General features: G+C 37.0%; 2 pseudogenes; both read right to left on the bottom strand.

The window, feature by feature from the left end:
• Positions 1-7,271: 7,271 nt before the first annotated feature.
• LOC122147556 lies at positions 7,272-14,316 on the bottom strand (annotated as a pseudogene).
• A 3,031-nt stretch (positions 14,317-17,347) lies between these two features.
• LOC109102920 lies at positions 17,348-21,018 on the bottom strand (annotated as a pseudogene).
• Between the last annotated feature and the right edge of the window lie 848 nt (positions 21,019-21,866).

Genomic DNA, 21,866 nt, shown 5'->3' with positions numbered 1-21,866 from the left:
ATACGCTCTTGGTTGGTAACATTGTTTTGTATAATTAGCTGATTTGATTTCTTTTCAGTTAATTGGTGTGCGACCCAAGGAAGCATCAGCATCATTAACTGCTCAGTAATTTTACAGTGACACCAGCTTGTCAGGCTTTCAGGTGATGGTTAATAAATGTAAGAACAAGCCACAATTTCGGACTGTGATGATCCACTGATGGTTGTTACTTGATTCTTCTGGATTTAACATTTTTTATTAAAGAGATAGGCGGTTCACCACCAGCAAATAATTACATTCTGTCATAAACTATTCACCGCTCTGGGTTGTTCCAAACTCATATGACTTTCTTTCGTTTTGTTTGAACATAATTATAATGGTTTGAGCAAGGTATTTTTGATTTTGACTATAAATGGAACTTAAAACCCTTGATAGGCAAAAATTATATTTGGTTTTTTTTTTTGTGTTTACATTGCCAGAAGAACCAAGTTGGAATCTCGTATTCAGTGACAATGCGGGTGAATACATGATGACAAGAAATTTCATTTTTTTGGCATGAAAACTAAAAGATGGTCTTTTTTAGTAATAATTGTTATTGGTTTAAATTTAAAGCAGTTAACTTTGTCATTGGTCTTATAGTAATATGGACCTGGACCTATGAAACTGGACCTTTTACATACTAATTTTAGACACTTTTGTACATAAATATTATATTTTCCTCTGTACAAGATAAGATTGAAATGACTGATACAAAAAGGAATGGAGTTTATAATTAACCAGAATATCATATATTTTTTTTTACATGTTCAAAATATCTCTCTGCTGATTTGTTAGGCTTAACCTTCTGCTACACAATCAAATTTTCCACATTTTTTTTCCAGTCTTAAGAAAATTACAAAAAAATAATTCGCTTTTTTTCAGGTTATTTTGTTCTTTGTATTCTCACCACTTGCATCTCTTCCTAGAGATAAATAATGGAAATAAATACAATGTTGAGAATAAATGAATGTTTTTTTTTTTTTTTTTTTTTTTTTTGTTTGTTTTTTTTTTCCTCTTTTTTTCTTTTTTTTTTTTTGTTTTTTCTTTATTTATGTTTTTTTTTTGTTTCTTGTTTTTTTTTTTTTTTTTTCCTCTTGTTTTGTTCTTCGTTATTTTTTGTTTTTTCTCTTTTTGTTTTTTTTCTTTGTTTTTGAAATTTTTTCTTTGAGAGTCTTTTATTTTTTTTTTTTTCTCGATATTTTTTTGCCTTTTTTTTTTTTCTTAAATAATCTTTTTTTTTTTTCTGGGTTGAAGACCAAAATATTCATAATGGGTCACAGCCCAAAATATTCATAATCTTTTTTTCTTTTCCTTTTCTTCTTTTTTTTTGTTATGATTTCTTTTTTTTTTTTTTTTTTTCTGTTTTTCTTTTTTTTGTTTTTTCTTTTTTTTCCTTCTTTTTTTTTTCTTTTTTGTCTCTCTTGTTCGTGTTTTTCCCCTTTTCTGCTTTTCTTTTCTCTCCTTTTTTTTTCTTTTTTGTTTTCTTTTTTTTTTTGTCTTTTTGTTTTTGTTTTTTTTTCTTTTTCTTTCTTTTTTTAGTTTTTTTTTGTGTTTTTCTTTGTCTTTTTTTTCCTTTATTTTTTTTTCTGTTTTCTTTTAAAAAAAATGTGTTTTCTTTTGGTTTTTTTTTTTTTTTTTTTTTCTTTTAGTTTTCGTCTTTTCTTTTTCTTTTTTTTCTAGTTTTAATGATTTCTTAAATACTTGTTTTCCCTTTTTTGAGAAATTAAATAATGTTTTTTTTTTTGTTCCTTTTTTTTTTTTTTTTTTTCCTTTTTCATACAATTATTTTAATGTTGTTCTCGTTTTTTTTCAATCCCTACTTTTTTTTTCCCTTGCTTTTATTTTGCGGTTTTTGTCTGTTTTTTGTTTTTTTTTTGTTTTTTTTTTTGTTCTTTTTTGATTTTTTTTTTTTTTTTTTCTTTTTTTTTTTTTTTTTATTTTTTTTTTGTTTTTTTTTTGTTTTTTTTATATTTTTTTTTTCCCCTCTTGTTTTTTTTCTTTGTTCTTTTTCTTTCTTTTTTTTTTTTTTCTTTTTTCTTTTCTCCTTTTTGTTTTCCGTTTTTTTTTTTTTTTTCCTTTTTTTTTTGTTTTTTTTTTTTTTTTTCTATTTTTTTTCTTTTCTTCTTCTTCTTTTTTTGTTTTCTGTTTTTTTTTTTTCTGTTGTTTTTTTTTTTTGTTGTTTTTTTTCCTTTTGTTCCTTCTTTTTTCTTCTTCTTTTTTCTTTTTTTTTTTTTTTTTTTTTTTTTTTTTTTTTTAATGTTTTTTTCTCATTTGTTCTTGTTTCTTCTTTTTTTGTCTTTTCTTTTTTTCCTTCCTTTTTTTTTTCCATTTCATTCTTTTCTTTTTTCTTTTTTTTTTTTTTTTGTTTTCTTTTTTTTTTTCTTTTTTTAGTGTTTTTTTGTTTTATTGTCCTTTAGTTGCCCTATTTTTTGGCGGCAACTGTCTTTTTCTTCTACGCTTTTCAACCCCAAAAGTACATTCTTTTTTTTGAAACCATCCCTTGCTGTCCCCACTCCTTCATATGTTTTTTTTTTTTTTTTTGTTTTTTTTTTTTTTTTTTGTGTTTTATTTTCCTTTAGTTTATTCTTGAGCATTCTTTCTGCATACCTCTCAACCTTCATAGAAGGTACGAACTAGAAGATTGTATCATCCTTTAGTGCGTTGTGTGCCAAAGATTACACGTTACGTACCAATCCCAAAAAAAGTTACTGTAACTTTAAAAACCATAAGTTGCTGATGTCGTTCGTAGTTTGTCAGTTGTTTTGTGCAGGTCAGAGAAACAAAAGTGAAACAGTGGCAAGCCTTACGAGTACTGCATGTGTTTCATATTTACACTGAACCAGCCGCTGATATCCCAGACAAATCAGTGACAAAATAGTAACTGAAATAAAGAATGAGGGAAACTCAGCCTCGTGTTCATTCTGTTGTTTAGTTGTTCTGTTTAAAATGTGTTGATCATAGGTGGTACTCAGAGGTCAAGCGGCATTAAAGGAATACAGAAGGGTTTAAACGAGTCTTGCAAATTCTTAACCCAAAAGCCCAAACACAAACCATCCCTAATCTCATCATCTATAGAAGTCCAATTATGCAAACTGAAACAACAACACACCCATTGATAACAGTTTAAAAGGCTCATCGTAAGGCCATGGTGGAAAGACAAAAGATAAAAAAAGCGGTTATCTTAGACCACTACCACGACCCCGATCCTCAGATCTACAAAAAAGCAGCTACAAAAAGAATGATGTGAACAAAAAACCTCTGATCTGAACCAAACGCATAGTGTGGAAAATGTGCTCTTGTACCAAAAGTCAGGTAAGTTCAAATCCAACTTTTTTTTTCACACGTCCTCATCTCTCTTCACAAACTTGATGGACTGACTGACGAATACAATCAAACTAGGAGGATCAATCACTACTGTCCTTGGCTATTTATTTTAAAAGTACACCAATGTTCCAGAAGTTAAAACACACATAAAAGAACAATTTTTTAAAATCATGGTCCCCATCTAATATGACTGGTGCAAACACATCCAGCCATGGTGACTTGCACTGGGGGCCTCCTTTCCTCCGGCTAAATAAATAACTCTCTTCTTGTGATTGGCTGACCATGTTTTCAAGAGTGTATGAAATGGCTCTTGATTGGTGGACCACGGGGGCGCGAACAACAAAGTTTACAATTTTGCATAACGAATATAGTCAGTACTTAAATGTAAATAATCTCTTTCGCTTAATATTTTGTGCTCTAAGTAACTTGCGTGTCTTTAGATACATTCACTTCTACTTGTTGAGTGTGCTATCCGTTCAACAGAACCGAGTTTCTTTTGGCTGATAACAATTTCATCTGGCTGATGCAGCCATATAAATCTGACCAAAACACCCTCCAACACTAAAACAAACAATCATACAATCTATATGCCTGCATCTTAATAGTATCTTCTCTTCTTTATCAAACGTGAATACTTATAATTACATCTGTACCTGTATAAAAACAATATATGAAAAAAAAAAAAAAAAAAAATAGTTCACACCAAAAATGAATGTGATCAGTCAGCACACATGAACACGTTTTCAAACTTGCCACCACAACTGTGTGCATTTTGCAACTGTCAGCTGTCATATGTACTTGTACAACAATTTTAATTTCTTATTTTAAAAAAAAAAAACCATTTTAGGAGTCACTGTTTCCCCCATAGTGGTGGAGTAACCACTTGCTTTAGAAGACTTTCCATGTTAAGAGTTGTATTGACCAGTTTTATTGCCTTTTTTGTCTTGTTGGAATTGAGAGCTGGAAAAGTATGTGGACACTATTGTCTGTAAAAGAGCAGCGTGCAACATTCATTAAAATATCGTTCTTTTGTGTTGTTTACAGAAGAAAGTCTGTAATATGGGTTTGGAAATCGATGACAAAAACGATACATTTTTGGTGAACTGTCTCTTTGGGGGTTTGAAACAGAGGCTGCTATGGAATATCGCAAGACTGAACAATGATTTACGGAGTCAATGTTTCAAATGCTTTATTGGCTGACTGCTGAGAGGCTTGTGGTTTCTGTTCTGTCATTCGAATGAGGCATCAGTGTGGTCTCACACCGTGTGTCCCCGCCTACTAAGGCTAGAATGTCCATTGATCATTGGACAGTTCTTGCGCGGTATAAAATCGGGTAGGTAACACATACAAGTACCAAACGATTCTGAAATAAACTAAGAAAGTCTGTGGGATTTGTGTACCATATTGATATTCAGAAAACAACCTCTGTAAGATTCGTCTTCACTGTCCATGTTCCCATTGTACGGTCCTTCACAGTGACTGATGAAGTTTTGACTGGGAAACACTAACAATTTTCCCTTGTAGTCTGGTATGCTTTTTATGCATGTTTCTTTGTGCTGTTTGTTGAGCAGCTTTACAATGCCATCTGGCTGAAGCTCAGAAGGCAAAAACTGCCGAGTGAATCCTGATTCTACCTCCATTTGTCAGTCATACTGAAAATCCCATAGGTCTGTTCCTACCACCCACACCAGTCACTTTCTTCACCCCTCCTGCAGGTTTGTGGGGAGTGTTGTCAGGTTTTTGTTGAGGGCATTGTTTTTGGGTTGCATGAATGGTTGCTTCCTTTTTTTGTACATGTTTGTTTTAATAGTTACGCGTTTTTTTTTTTTTTTTTTCATTGCTGATTTTTTGCTTTTTTGTTTTTTGTTTATTTTTCCTTTGTTGGGGGGGTTTTTCTTTTTTTTTGTTCTTTTTTTTTGTTTCAAGTTTTTGTAGAAATAAGTTTTTGTTGCCCTTTTTTTTTTGTTGTTTTTTTTTAAGATGATTCGCTATTTGTGAACAAGGTGATTCAGAATGAGTATGTTCTCGTTGAAATTTGTTTTTGTGTGTAGGATGTATAGGATAGTGTTGTGTATTTGGGGGGGCAGGGAAGAAGGGGGGGCGGGGGGGAGACGGGGGGGGGAGATACAAGGATACAACCCAACAAGACATCAGATATTCAAAATCGCGTTTTAAGTCTAAAGATGTGAATGTCAAACAGGTGAATGCATTGACAGGTTTGTACTAATACCACGTATTAATATTTTGTAACAGATACAACCCAAGCAGACTATCTGCAAAATGTTGAAGGTGCAACATGAAATCAGGCGCAAGCCTTTTTTATTATTATTAAACGTATTATTAATGTATAATATAGGCATCTGATATGATTAGTTTTTGTAATATAAATCAAGTTCTACAAAAATCAAGTTATAAAGGCTTAGGTCTCTTTTCACATTGCTTTCTCAATGCACGTAGACAAAACTGGTCAATGGTATAAAATGGTAGAGGTATTTAACGGGGCAATGCTAGCAGTATTTATATTTTTTATCAGTAGTTATAAAAAAAAATTCAAAGACCAAATATTATTTAATAAAAAAGTGAAACAATCCTGAAAATTATATAGCTATAAACAAACACACTGACCAGAAAATGATGGCATGAATCACAGTAGCTGGTTGGGATAACCTTATCGACGGTGAGAATCAGCAAAATCACAGCTATGGACAATACCTAAGGTTTACATTGTATTCTTGGACATAAAACAACCCCTTGTTATTTTTTAAAAGCGTTTTACTTGTCTTGAAAGAGTTGGTTTGAGAGGTTTGTTGTGGACATTAAATGTCCTTTACACCGATAATAGGAATTCATTCATTCTAACTCACTTTGTTTGATTGATGGTACTGAACAGACTTGTTGTGTTGTATAATCATGAATCTTGCAAACTATTCTAACTTTGAGGAATTTATTTTTGAAACAGTGTTGTCTAATGTTGAGGTAAGTGTCCAAAAGCGGAGGCTACATTTACACAGATGACTTTTGATACTCTCAGGTGACGCTTTTACAAAAACCACAAAAAGTATTTTATTGAGCCCCGGTTTTTCCCCAAGGGAACCAAGATGGAGGCCAACTACGGGGGGGCTACCGAACTTACAGGAACAGGTTGGTCTAAACCATCACATCATACGTTGAGCCACTCTCGATCTTAACTAAAGAAAATACCAACATTAATGATTTTGGCTATAAACAGGAGCCTAAAACAATGGTTAAATAGCTATTTATTCTATGTGTTTTAACATAATAATACATGAATTCACCCTGCCTGGCCCTGGCGCGATGTCAGCCAAAAAATGGTTTCAGGTTTTTTGTTTTGTCGGTTTTTTTTAACAGGACAAAAAAACGTTGTCCTTAACTTCCTAACTTTTGTTTTTTTTCATGTGCAACTATGTAAATCTAGGACTGCTATGAAATAATGTATATACTTGTTTCAAGTTTGACTTTTTAAGACATCAAAATTACATAAGCAAATGAGACCAAACCTTAGCACAGAGACAGAGTCATCCTTATGGGCCACAAGGCAGGAGGAGGGTGAGGGCAGACGAGAGCGGATGAGAACTAAAGAAGAAAGAGAACAGAGAAGGAAAAAGGACAGAGAGAAAGATGGAGGTGTGTGTACGGACATTCAAGGGACCAGCAGAGTGGCCATGGGTTGCAGGAAGAAAGAGAACAGTGTTACTGAACAAAGAAGAAGAAGGAGACCAGACCGATCAACCAAATGAATACAAACACGAACAGCTGTTGACCTCACAATGTTTCATACTTGACCATACACACACACACAGAGGCGTGCGGTGCAGGTTTTTCTGATGGGGGAAAGAGAGGAGACGGTCTAAAATCTGCAGGCATTACCATTACTCACTTCGTGCAATCGAAGTCCCGCCCCCCCTGACCTAGAGCGTGCCGGTGCTGTTTGTAATTCGAACACCACCATCTCCATAGGACAGTCGATTTGGCCCAGAGGTGTATGGCCGGGGGCGGGGGCTCAGGAGGAGGGGAGCACCAAATGAGCGCGCGGAGCGCGACGAGTGAGAAAGGGGCGGAGCCCGAGATGGGGGGTGAGCTTGTTGGGGCGCAGGAAGCGTTCTGTTAGGGGAGGGTCCTTAGGGGGGCAGGGCAAGCTGGAGCGAAGCCCTCCCTCTGCTGAGAATTGTGCCGACAGGAAGGGGACGTATACCCCAAAATAAGGGCGGGTACAGACCTCCCCGGTGCTGTGCTCAGAGAGTGCGGAGGGTGCGGTCTGGGTGGGGACAGCGCTCGTGAGCAGCAGACTACGAAACTGTCCGGGCTTTCTGAGGGCGTCAGCAGACTTTCGTACGACAAGCTGCCAAGTGCGTGTCCTGATTGGCTAAACTCTTGTAGCTAGTGGAGGTCGTACCCTCAGAAGATAGAGCTCCGAGGGCATTGTGTGGCTGTATGGGGCAGAGCGAAGGCTTGAGGGAGCAAGAGGCTGCTGCCTGATTGGAGTAGTGTGTCGGTAAAAGAAAGGGGTAGGATCGCCCACCAAACGCAGAGGCCCCACCCAGGCCCCCCCCGAGCCTGCTCTACCCATCCCTCCCCTCCCCCAACGGCACCCTGCAACCCCCTCGTGGCTTGACAAAACTGTACTGGGTCTGAGCGGTAGCTGGCTGCCCAGTGGTGGTTACGGGACGAGGGAGACTCGGTCATACTTATGTCCCCTCCCTCGACTCATCTGAGAAGAGAAAAGGAAAGAAAGAAACGGTACTCTCCAAACGTTCCCAGGAGCTGAGGCAAATCACCAAAGACATGAAAGATGGCACAAACTGACAAGTTTTGAGGTAAACCCCAAAAAGGTGCACCAACCACACGTTTAACAAGGGACGTACGAGTTCGTTCTTAAGGGAAACATGGTAAAGATGGACAAAATATGAGATTGGAGGACAAACACATATAGTTCCAATGCTTTCTGCATTCACTTCCAAAACTTTTGTGTTTGCTTGCAAAAAAGGATCATGGAAAGACTATCAAAACTACTCACTGCGCGTTCCTAATAGGAAAAATCACCACAACAAGAAACAAGTCCATTCAGGCTGCCCTAATTGAAGAGATAGTTCCAATCCAAAGAGCTCAAAACTGGGCACTTACACTGGGCCGGCTGCTGAACAGAGGATTTCGAAGGGTACACAAACTGATTGGAAACCTTTGCTCCCATCAACTCTTTGCACAGCGTCTATGTGTGGTGAGCCATGGCACCTCCTAAAATTGGCTCTGCAAGATGATACAGGAGTGCAATGCCAAGAAACAGATGTTGGGTCCCCTTCCTCTTGGTCCCCCTTCCACCTCCTCCTTTTGAAGCTGTAGGAGGTAACCTCTGGAGGGTAAACCCTTTAATCCTTCAATACCATGTGACTGAGGTGAGACCCTTGAGCAAGGGCACCGAACTAAACCATAACTGCTTCCCCCCGGGCGCCGCAACACTGGCTGCCCACTGCTCCGGGTGTGTGTTCACAGTGTGTGTGTGCGCACCATTGGCTGGGGTTTTAAATGCAGAGCACAAATTCGAGGTATGGGACACGCATACTCGGGCGGCCACAGTGTCCTTCCGTTCCTTTCCTTTCCTTTTCCTTATTTTTCCCTTTCCTTTCCGTTCCTTTCCAGGCTGATCCTGTGCATTCCTTTCCATATCCTATCCCTAGTCCTTTCCTATCCTATCCTATCCTATCCTATCCCTTTCCTGATGATGAAGTGAGTAGGGCATATGGATTGAGCCTTTCAGAAAGGAACACAGCCTATATTTATATTATGCAAGCAAATGCAAGTAGTTTCTTGTGGGATGCAAAAGATTTGCATGCGAACACAAAACACTGAAAACAGTATTTTTCTAATATTTTTATCACATTTAAACAAAATATCTGATAATGTTTTGTAAAAAAAAATCTATTCAATTATAAGTTTATTATTCTTTTTAATTCTTAGCTCACAAGTTTTTGTGAGTGAAAACAGTTTCTTCGGGGAACAAAACATTTTTGAGCAAATGCAAAGGTTCTTAAGGTCGAATGCAAAAGCACTAAAATGTGTCATTTTTTTTTTTTTTCCACTTATTTTTAAGGTTTTTTTCTGACATTTAAACAAAAAATATTTTATACAGTTTCTCGGTTTAAAAAAAACTTTTTTTTTTACCAGACAAACCTCCAAAAACTGGAAAGTTTTGTGAACGATTGAAGTTTGGGGCGAGTGCAAAAGCATTGCAAGTGAGCACGGCAAATTCAAAAGTTTTGTGAATGTGAACACAAAAGCTTTGAAACATTTTTTTCCTCATATTTTCTCCCATCTCATATTTTTTCCATCACCATGTCTTAGGGGCTCTGTAGAACGTATGAATGCAACATAAATTATATCTTAAAACATCAAGGAGAATTTGACATTAAATTTATGCCATTTTTACAGAATGGATGAAGGAAAGAAAAGGCTTCAAGTTATGTTTCAGAACGAGAGGAAAACAGCAACAGGAGAGAGTCCAGCTTGAATCAAACGCAAACAACTGCAAAGTCAAAACGACGAAACACAAGAGCAAGGTGCAAAAAAACTCACCATAACCAACGGATAACTCACATCGATAAAACTTACTCGCTCACTGACTGCCAGTGATTTCAGATATTCAAGAAAAATAATAAAAGAAAGGATTCAATGCATTAACAAAAAGAAAAAAGGAAAAAAATGCAATGCAAACCTCAAAGTGCAGTAGATCACAGTTGTATAAAAAAAATTAAGTTAAAAAAAATATGTTTTAAAAGTTTCAGTACCTGAACTTGCCTGTTTTTGTGTGTACTGCACTTAGACTTACCTTGCTGGAAATGTGTTGAGGCCGTGGGTTTTTTTCCTGGACTGCTGTAGGCCGGCCTGTATTTATACAATGAAGGTGTGGCTGGAGCCTCGGTCAGCAAGCTGCACTCTGATTGGAAGAAAAGATGCAAAAAAAAAAAGAAGTTATAAAAGTTAAATATTTATTTTGAATATTTATAATATGGCTAATGTAGATTTAAAAATTTCTTTAAAATGATAAAATAATACAATTAAAGCATAGAACATTGGAAACAAAATACACAATTAACCAGAGATGCAAACAAAGTGGGAAAAAAAGGTGAGAACATTGCGCGGATCGGGACATGCTCTACACAGGATTTTTTTTTGAAGATATTTACTTTGCATGCTCATTTGAAGTTACTTCAAGGTATTTTTAAAATGTTTTTTTATTACCTTACATGTCCAAAACTGTAATTTTTTGCACACACACACACACAAAATTCACATCTTTTAGCAACATTTTACAAAAATCAAGATTGAATATATTTTGTCAAAATCCCATGTTATAAAAGATGAAGTGCTCTGCAGGCTATTTAAGACAATATTGGCTGATAAGATGGCAATGCTGACCTAAAATGCAAAATGTTTGCCCTCTCTCTTCACTGTTCCCACATCTCAGATCTCAAATACATAAAAAATATTACCCTTTCTAGACATAGTTTTTGAGGTAAAGAGTAAAGAAAATACTAGTACTTTAATACTTTAACCAACTAGCAGTTACCAAGGGAGGATCAGTCTTACATTTTTTCCAATACAAATAAGACTAATCTACCTTTTCATAACTGAATTTGAAGTTAGACCGTCTTAAAAAAAAAAATTAAGATGACTAACTTTTAAAGACTAGTCTAAACAGTTTATGCAACCTTCCCCAGTTCTTTATTTACCCTTGTCAATAAAACAATTTCTCATTGGCTCCAAGCAAATCTCATGGTAAACCTATTTTGATCTCAAAAAAGTGATTTGTCACTAAAAGGTGGGGAGTTTGCATCTATGATTAACATAAAACACTGGTTTATATCCTGAAAAACAAGTTCTAATTTCGGTAATTTAAGATGATCTTGGCATTTACTATACTTCATAACAGCCCAAAAATGCTGTAGTGATGCTTAAAATGATCTGACAGTTATAAAATGTCTGTGTATGCACTAACCTTCATTTTGTGTGTGAGGCAGCCCAGGGTATCTGTGCTCTGGTTTTAGGTGGTGGAGGGGGATCAGCATTCAGTGGGACTGACTCTCCATTATCTCCAAACTACTTTTAGACTGAAGTACAAACACACACCCACACAGAGCAACCATACACACAGAGCAACTCTTAAATGGGAACAAAAATAGCCTACTCAACAAAATTTCAAAAGGATTTTACAAAGTACAACCACTCTTATCTGAGAGGCTCATTTCAAAACGTACGTTGGTAATGTCAGGACTAATTTCAAATCAATAGCACACATCACACCTCTAAAACATGGTAAAAAAAAAAGCATGCAAGCATTAACATAACATGCTTTAATTTATATTATTGTTTATCTATTATATTTTCAAATCTATTTACACAGCACAACAGCAAAAAAAATAGCATAACAAACCTAATTCTTTTGGAAAGCTCCGCCACTGCCTAACATGACCGTTAGCATAAAAAAAAAACAGCATGATAATGTGTTTGTACCTGTTGGATGCCATTATCCAGAACTTTAGCTTCTAGTTGGGCTTCAGATAGAGGTGGCCGCAGAAATGGTGGCTGGACTTGAACAGAATGAGGCTTTCGCAAGCGACCAAGATACCTGTACAAAAACGTGCTTATGAAATTAGAACTTTAATTCCAACCACAATCTGCAAAACACATCTTATTTGTGAGAAAGTAAGATTTGTGAACCTGGGAGCCTGTGAAACCACACAGCACATAAGCAATGTTTTTTTAAGCATCCGTGTGTGAAGGGGTTAACGCCACCCCTGAACTTCCCAGTCACCTGAGGGTGAAGAGAGGAAATTTGAGACACATCCACCCTTAGAAATCAGGCAGAAAAATTAACGTATTAATTAATGTATCATTCTGTTTGACCAAACACATACAATGCAGACAAGGGACACACCCGAACACACACACACACACCTGTTCATTGGTTGTTCTCCCTCTGGCGACAAGGAAAATGTGAAACCCAGTGAGTCCCACAACCGGGACGAAAAACAGACCAGATACACACATCACCGCCATACCTGAGTAGTGCATTAAGGATACCAAAGAACAATGAAGAGGTTGATGTGTATTCATGAGATTACATGCATATATGAGTGCGTTATGTACGTAAAGGATACGTGACTACAGAGTCGACCTGGTCCAGTTGTTTAGTGTGATGGAGGATGTACAGCAGGCTGAAGCCAAACACATCCATAATGTGAGTAGTGAGCGAGAGCAGGAACAGAAAGAAGTAACGATAATTCCTCCTGCCAATGCAGTTGTTCACCCATGGGCAGTGATGGTCAAACTCCTAAACACAAACACACATGCATACATGCGTGACAAAAAGAGGTCAAGGCTTAAATCAAACACTTGAGAGTTTTTTTTAGTGTGAAACCTATGATGAATGTGCATGTACCTCCACACAGTTGTCACACACGGAGCAGTGTGAACAGCGCGGTGGTCTGTAAAAGCGACATGTGGAGCACCACTTCATCCGCACCTGAATGCCCCTCACCTCCACCGTCTTATAAAGAGGAGCCCGGAAATCAATCTCCTCTTTGTCCTCCATCTTCTTCAGCTGCAAAACATACAATCTCATGAAAACGGCTGTTTTCAGTGTTCACATTCTACACCACAAAAATTTAAGAAAAGTATATTTTGCATTTAAGTAGTCTAATTTGAGGACCACTGAGGTTTTTCTTTTTATATTATACTCACGACAGTGAAAGTAATATGTTTATTTTAATGAATATTTTTATGTGTGCATAAAAATTTAATTGTAAAATTTGCTACCGATCAAACGTTTGGGGTCATTAAATTTTTTTTCAAAAGAAGTCTCTTACGCTCATCAAGGATGCATTCATTTGATCGAAAATACTGTAAAAAACTATTTAAAATATTTTTTTTCTTTATGTAATATATTTATTTGATGGCAAAGCTGAATTCTTCAATGTCACATGATCCTTCAGAAATCAATACGCTGATATTTTTCTGGAAGCCATGATACATTTAAGATTCTTAATAAATAAGAACAGCATTTATATGAAATAGAAATCTTTAGTAACATTATAAATGTCTTTTCTGTCACTTCTGATCAGTTTTAATCTGTCCTGTCCTGTTTCTCAAAAAAAAGATTTTCCTGACTCTAAACTTTTAATCAGTAGTGTACATTTGTTAGTATCCATCACATTTGTTTTAACTGATAATAAGAAAACACTTTTTGGGTATGGTCATAACCACTGCTATTAGTATATTAATATAATATAGATACTTATATAGATCTATCAGGAGAAACATACTTAATTATCATTCAAATACCTTACTTCAAATCTTTAAGATTGTGTATAAGGATATCTCAGATATTCCTCTTCACCCACCTTCACAAAACTAAGTAGGATTTACTCACGTTTCCCAATTTAAAAATTGCATAAAATATAATGTGTACCTCTAGGAAAGATGCCGGGGTCCATACAGGAATGTGGCCATACAGAAATTGGCACAGTGTGAAGAGGAAGATCACAACATTATAGAGCGGGAAATGGAGGAGGAGAACCGCTCTGACAGCCACGGACATCTGCACAGAGAAGCCTCACATCACACTTCCAGCAATGCTGATATATTCGACTTCTATTGTAATGTATTTAGGTTCTACTCACGTGAAACAGAGAAACAGCGTTGTGGTCCCCACAAGTAAGGCGGTTGCTGCGGACACAGGCACATAGCGACTGGGGCGGAATGGGCGGGATGGGGAGGGGTATCCCAGAGCCCCGTCCACACTGAGACCCACAGGCATTTGGAGGCGTCAAAAAAACTGGGGAACAGGGGGAGGCGTCAGAGAGCGAAGGAAAGTCGCCTCCCACCTGAGTGAGGATGGTGTGTAGCCATGGCCATAACAATAAATTTAGTGAAACAGATTATGTTCTTATAAATCAAGGTGCACGTAGTTTCCAAAAAAACAAAATGTTAACGTACAATAGTGCAGATGTCTTTTTGTATACGTCTGTGCTGATACATAAAAATAGACTAAATTCATATACACATAATATGAGATACTATGACTTTACTGTAATACAAAATAGCTCTAGTCTCATTAAAAAATAAGTTCATTATGGCTTGATGTGTAACAAGATTTTGGTCAATAAAAAGGAAAAATCAAGTGACAGCAAAGCTCTTTTACTGCAAATCTCCGGTAAGCCCCATGTTACACCAAAAAGAGCTCAAAGGAAGCAGCAACTTGAGTCCAGGCATTTCATTCAGTACTCGCTCAGAGACCAATCTCTCAAAGCATCAGCAGCAGATGAGTGCATGTGAGCATGACGTCAGACTACAGGAAGGAAAAAAACCTGTTTTTGATGGGAGGTATACAGTGAAACAAAAAGTATGAGGAAACAAAGAAGAAACTAAAAGACAAAAAAAAAATGACTCTCTTTCTACAGTCTCAGTGGAGTCCGGATTTCCCTCCGGAACAGTCAGTCTAAGAAAAGACCGTAACCTCTTTACGAGTACACAAATATGAAACAGAGCTCTTGATGTCTTGTGCCCTAAATGAGAGCTCATTCTTCACTCTGAGGTGATCTACGCTCACACTTTGATGAGACAAACTGGCCGAAAAGTGAGCAGAAAAAAACACGGTTTGCAAAGTCACATGAATCTTGCAAGTGCAGATATCCACATGATAAGTTGTGTTTTCAGACGTCCATGTGCGAAAAATGCATGCCCACACCAGAGTATGTGTCCACCATCGCAACTGCAGCGCGATCCGTTTTTGTGTCCAGGGTTGAAAACTTCTGGTTGTGGTAACTCATGAGCGTGCAAAACCATTTTAACCCTGCATGGCGGTCCTATGAGGCCCCTTATTCCTCACAAGGATGAGACTGATGAGTCTAAAATGCCGCCCTCCTCCTTTCTGATTCCTTAACAGGCCTCAGAGGTATCTATAAGAGAAAGAAGATAATTAAGCACGTAGATATGAACTCATGACCTGATCTTACACATTCTTCAAGTTCTCCATACTGGTTCCAAGCCAGCCCATATCATACGAATGATCACATGAAACTAGTTGAAACATAAAGCAATGAATTGTGAAACCTACATCTGTGTACACACTCATCATGTTGAAACGCGATCACGCATTTGCTGCCCTGTGTCACAACTTCTGACTCACCAGGAAAGGGTGTGCCTCTTTTTTTCCTGTATTCTCCACCAGGTTTTGTGTATACAATTCAACCCCATCCCCCCTTTACAATCCCATTTTCTCCTTGGGTTTGCTGTCACACTGACCACGCAGTGACCTTGAGTCTCGCATACACAAGCCTTATTACACCACTCGTAATCTCCTTTTCTTGTAGCTACTCCTGCTCTCTTCATTCACAGTACCAACCTGAAAACTAGTTCACTTCACATGGGAATTATATACAGATTTGATCAACTCATAAACATGTTAAATCATATCTGAACATCAACTTTTAATCAATAATGAACTGGATGATGGATGTCAGATGATATCGGGTTGGACCACATAATCAATAACAAGCTGTAACAAAATTATGTTAGTATGTCACTGACCCACAATTGTCATGTTAATGTAATAATCTTACAAAAGTGACTTTATTGTTTTTTGTTGTTGTTTTTTTTTTTTTTTTTTTTTTCAAGAAAAAAGCTTGCTATGATGTTTATAAGTCAGGTCCAGTTGACTAAGTTATATAAGTTAGATGAATGCAGTGCATTTTGAGTAAGAATAAATCTACATTTAAAAGCCTTGTGAGCTGCCTTGTCTACATAGACAGCATTTCAGGGCATCATTTGTGGATTGCACGCACCTTACTAAAACTATAATGCCCAAAATATTCTGTCTAGGTAGGCAACTCATCAGGTGACAGTAATTCACTACAGCAAAAACACAAACCAAACGGGTTAATTGAATATCAAAACATAAACTATTTCAGAACCATTACGGTTGTGTCCGATTTTGGTTAGCTTATCATCTCAGCTAATAATATCGTCCTCCAAAACACTACCTTGCGAAATAAAACAAGACGCTTTGGATTAAAAAACACAAGAATGCAGCACACTGATTAAACAGTAGCACAATTAACTTATAAAACACACCAAAATACGATCATTTAACTTTTCGTTTCGTGATTTCCGTTCCGTTTTAAGTAGGCCGCACAGTGAATCCTCGGACTCTAATTGTTAGAGCGTCCGCTGAAGGAAGCTCAAATGCGGCCATATCGATCCGATGTCGAAACAGAGCAAAAGCAAACATAGACCTGCCTAAAGGGCATTACACAAACAAACAACACATCTATCATGAATGTCATCCACGTTGTACATACTCACTCAGTATCGGATATCCCGAATGTTTACCTGCTTTAATTGGCTGGCGTTTTATTCACACATCCTGCGATTTGGAAACTCGGTTTCTGTTCTGCATCCCGGCCCGAGGCAGCGGTATTATCTGATGGGAGAGGAGCTTCAGCTCTCTCTAACCTCTCTCTCCCTTAATCTCAGTGTCTTACTACGGCCTGGGAACCGGCTTTTGATCTGTGTACGCCCGGGGCTGAAAAACTCCCCAAGTCGTTTTATCCTATGCACGATAAGCCAAAAATGAACCCATAACAAGGCATCATCATCATCATCATCATCACCATCATCTTCGGCTGCAGCATCGTTTAAGGACACTGGTATAGGGCATGCAGGAAAAGATCCGGAATAGATTCTTGTCTCCACAATATATAGCATGCCAAAAGAATTAATTGCTCAATTTGTTTGCTCAAAGGAAGTAATTTTCACTGAAAGAAAAAAATTGGCATGTACAATGACTAGTAGTCAAACAGGTTTTCGGTTTTGTTTTATTGTTTGTTCAGAAGGACAGATGAAATTGCAATTGAATTTATTTGTAAAAATACGAAGCTTTTACTTATGTACATAATAATTAAAATTAGTCCTCTGAATATTAAAACCCAGCTATAAATATGTTGTAAGAACATAACAAATGTGAAAAGATGGTGTCTCTTTTGAGTAGAGATCTCTGCTAGACTTGTATGCTTCTATTTAAGGTCGATGAAACGAATGTCCATGTATGAGCAGAGTGTGTCGCGGCAGGGGGTCTGGGCGCTGGTGAGAGTACCGTCATCACCTGAGCTTGTGTGTCCACTGCTGTCACAACTATGAAACCACACACGGGACTCTCTAAAATCCCTCTGCTCTGGTCCTGCACCCACCTCGGCATCATCATCCACCGAAACTCACACTCAGCACATGGTGGGTTAAATCCCTGCCAGGGCTGACTGGGACGAGTTTGAGCTGGGTGGTCGTCCTGGGACATACCCAGAGGGAGACAGGAGTCTGGAAATTGAGGGTGCACCGATCTTGTAAATACTCACATCTCGAAAAACGCACATCAAAAGCATGAGGATAAAAGGAAGTTCCACGGAAGCCGTAGAAGTATTCCCGGATCTTTTCGTCCCGTGATTCTCGACGGCAGTCCTTGGAGCGCTCCACCACTCCGCCGGACTTTGGCAGAAGGACGACACGTACAAAGTGTGGCAGGTCACGTTTAAGCTCATTATAGAGACGCTCCTGGTCCAGGACTATGACAACATCCACCTGGAAGGCTGAAGCGCAGTGGACCAAGCCTGGTAGCCCCGAACCTTTGACCCAAGCCACAAGTGTTTGATTATACAGCCACCCACACTAGCCTTGCGGTTCACCTCACAGCGCTGAGAAAACACTTCTGCAAGGCTGGAAGTCAGCTACACACCCAAAGAGAAAAAAAAGAGACTCATTATTACACATTTTATTAATTGTCTGGATGATGCATACTGAACCAACTAAAAGTCAATATGAAACAGCATTCATAACCCATTTTACATCTGTAATCTAACATACACTGTTGTTCAAAATACATTTCTTAGGCTCAGCAATGCTGCATAATTGTAAAAAAAAAAAAAAAAAAAACAGAAACATAATGAAATATTATTACAAATATAAAAATTACTATTAATAAAATATTTATTCATGTGATGCAAAGCGTGAATTTTTAGCAGTCATTACTACAATGTTTCAGAATCATTCTTATATAATTCAGTTCTCAAGAAGGAATTATTATTAATATCAATGTTGAAAACAGTTGTAATGCATAATATTATAGGGGAAACCATGATACTGTTTTTATTTGCTGGATTCTCTGAATTGAAAGTTCAAGAAAGTTCACTTTTGATCAATTTAATGCATCCTTGCCGAATGAAGGTATAATTATTATTTTTTTTAATCATACTGACCCCAAATGTTTGAATGGCAGTGTATTACAATCTAACAGTATATGACAAAAAATTAGGAAAAGCACTATTTTGTTTTTAAGCGGCCCAAAATATTGAAGGTTTGACCACAAAAAAACAAAAGAAAAAACAAAACAACAACAACAACAAAACAGAATAGAAATGGTAACAATTAAAATAGTTAATAATATTTTATTAAGCAGTATGTAACATAAATACAGTAAATTAACATTTTTTACATATAGAATAACATGCACTGATGGACCAAGAACCAGGAACATACATGAAGTAAGTGTAAACACTTTCACTGTAGTAATACCAACTGTTGCTCTGCAATGTTTTTAAAAATGCAAAAGATGATTCATCATTGTCATGTCATCATGCAACTGGTGAGTATACTTCTCCTTCAGTTACTGCTACAGAAAGTGACTTTATTGTTTTTTGTGTTGACAATTGCAGAAGAACAAGACTTTAGAGTTCCATTAAGAGAATGCATCTGCTCCTAGTTATTATTGATTAAACAGTGGCAGGATAGTTTGGAACTTTCTATTTTGTGCCAAGCTCAATCTGTTCAAATAATTTATGGGCCACAGCTCAGTTTATCACTGAAGTGTAAAGACAACACTCCTTTAAGTGCAATTTTTGTCATTACCTTGTTGTAAAGTTTGATGTTTGTTCCCGGTGTGGTAGAGCCAAAGTGAAAGACAAGCGGAGCCTGCACAGAGAAACCTTCTTCTACATCAGCAGGACGCTCGATACACAGAGCTGACATAGTTCCAGGCACAGAGACCTACAGACAAGAACAATTAAACATGCATATAACGCTTCATGTTTCACAAGCCTGTAAAGTTTAGCAGATGTTGCACTGATCATTCAGGCATAATTTACTGACGTTGCTCTGGCCGACATCCAGTTCTACCAGCGTAGGCCTTCGTCCCAGTCGCACAGCATAGTTCAGCAACACTCGACATACTGTTGACTTTCCCACATCAGTTGGTCCGACAACCATTACCTACGACAACAAAACATGTTTCATTTGTTATATTAAATATACATTACTATTCAAAAGTTCATAAGGAGTTGATAAGATATTTTAATGTTTAATTAATTACTTATCTTACACTCACCATGGCTGCATTTATATTATAGTAATATAATAATTTAAAATACGTTTTTCTCTTTTAAAATTTAATTTATTCCTGTGATGGCAAAGCTGAATTTTTACAAGCCATTACTCCAGTCTTCAGTGTCACATCCTTGAGAGATCAATCTAATATGCTGATTTGTTGCTGGAGTGTTTTTTTTTTTTTTTTTTTAGCAATGTTCAAAACAGTTGTGCTTAATATTTTTGTGGAAAGTGTGATTTTTTTTAGAATTCTTTGATGAATAGAAAGTTTAAGAGAACAGCATTTATCTTTTATAACATTATAAATGTATTTTTACTGTCATATTTTGATCGATTGAACACATACTTGCTATTGCTAAGTAAAAAGTTTTTTTTTTTTCTTAACAACCCCAATTTTAGAAACAAATTGTTTGGGAAGTTTGATTACATACCCGAGGGCCTCTCTCATGGTCTTTCTCTGCCTGACGTCTCATGTGCTCTAGAGCTGCATGGGTGTTGAGATACAGCAGCATGGGTGTATCTTTGGAAATATAAGCCACCTATATTTAGGGGGAAAAAAGACATGTTTGAATTGATTTAACATTCCATGTCATTATACACATCCACTGACATTGTTAACCTATCTCACCTCCGTCTTGCCTGACAGCGACACACTGCAGCCTTGCCAGGTGAACACAGCAATCTTAGAGCCTGGCCCAAAAGTGTACCTTTTATTTCGGTTCAGTTCGGATCCGAACACCTCTGCCAGACCGGACAACAGCTCGAGCTGGACTCGTTCTCCGGCTTCGACCTCAAAGCGCAGTTCTGTCTCTTTCTCCAGGTCAAATCGCGTACCTGAAGTGCCAGCGCTGCCCGACGAACTCATGCCCTCCTCCGCTGACTTTTCTGAAGCTTCTGCAGTCATGGCTGTGATAGATAGAGAACTAGGATGTTCAAAAACTGAAATATAGCTAGGTACTTGTATTCTTAAAGATGAGAAAATAACAAAATATATACCTGTTTAAATTCGTCCCCTTTTTTACCTCGGCAAATAACTGTTAACTGTTACCGTGTTTTATTTGGATTATGTCAAATAAGTTCAGATACTATTAGCTTGTTAACGTTAGGCTGTTGAATATAATTAAATTGATGGAGCTCGGGCTTTGCAAATAATATTATTAAATATACCGTAACATGCCTAGAAGAACCGTCCAAACATCCACTGTTTCTGCTAATGTTTTGCCTTGTTATTTAGAAATTTATCCCCTCCTTTCCTTACAGCACCGAGGACGAGGAGCGCTGTTTATCCACCAGCTCACAGTGATGATGTCGTGTCGCGTGTAGGTGATGTCACGCAGTGGTTGACCAATGACCAACAAGATCCTCACAACTTGTTTTAACTCTGAAGTTGTATCTGTGAATTTTTGAGCTATATGACTGCGATTACTAAATGTTATATACTAAAAATCTGGGATGCGTTGCGTTGACGTTTTTATTACTATATATATATAGCTAGTTAGAATCAGTAGCATTTTTAACATGCACACCATGTTCTCTTGACATGTCAACATATGTGTGTATAAAAATGGTAATTCTTATTAATTTAGCTGCATATCACAGTACATGTTTACAGTGAATAATATGCTGTTTGAAATGAAAGTTTGAATGTATATAGCTAGTGTCTCTCTTACTATTTGCAACATTTTGTTGGAGTAAAAATGAATGTGGATGGATGTGGTGATGCACTTAAAAAGAAATTGAAGGAATAAAATATTCTATATAGAATATTTTCTATAAAATATTCTATTTCTATCGTCACACATTTTAGATTTAAAAATAGCAAATATATAAAAATAAAACTTAAAAAATAGCAAAACAGGAAAAACAAGAAAGCCATGAAGGCTGTTGACGATTTGTTCAATGAATGTGTTCCAGTATGTCGGTTTATTTATTTTATTTAATTTTCATTTATGTTTTTTTTTTTAATGTATTTATATTCTATGCTTTGTCTTTGATTTAAAGATTCCATCTGCGCTCCAGCTCCATAATGATGTTTCAGAGTATGACGCACATTACAGAATCAGCGCGTGTTCTACAGTATT

Source organism: Cyprinus carpio, chromosome A14 (genome assembly GCF_018340385.1).
Source record: "Cyprinus carpio isolate SPL01 chromosome A14, ASM1834038v1, whole genome shotgun sequence".
Taxonomy (NCBI): Eukaryota; Metazoa; Chordata; class Actinopteri; order Cypriniformes; family Cyprinidae; genus Cyprinus; species Cyprinus carpio.
The sequence above is the reverse complement of the archived record's forward strand: the minus strand, read 5'-3'. Positions and strand labels throughout refer to the sequence as shown.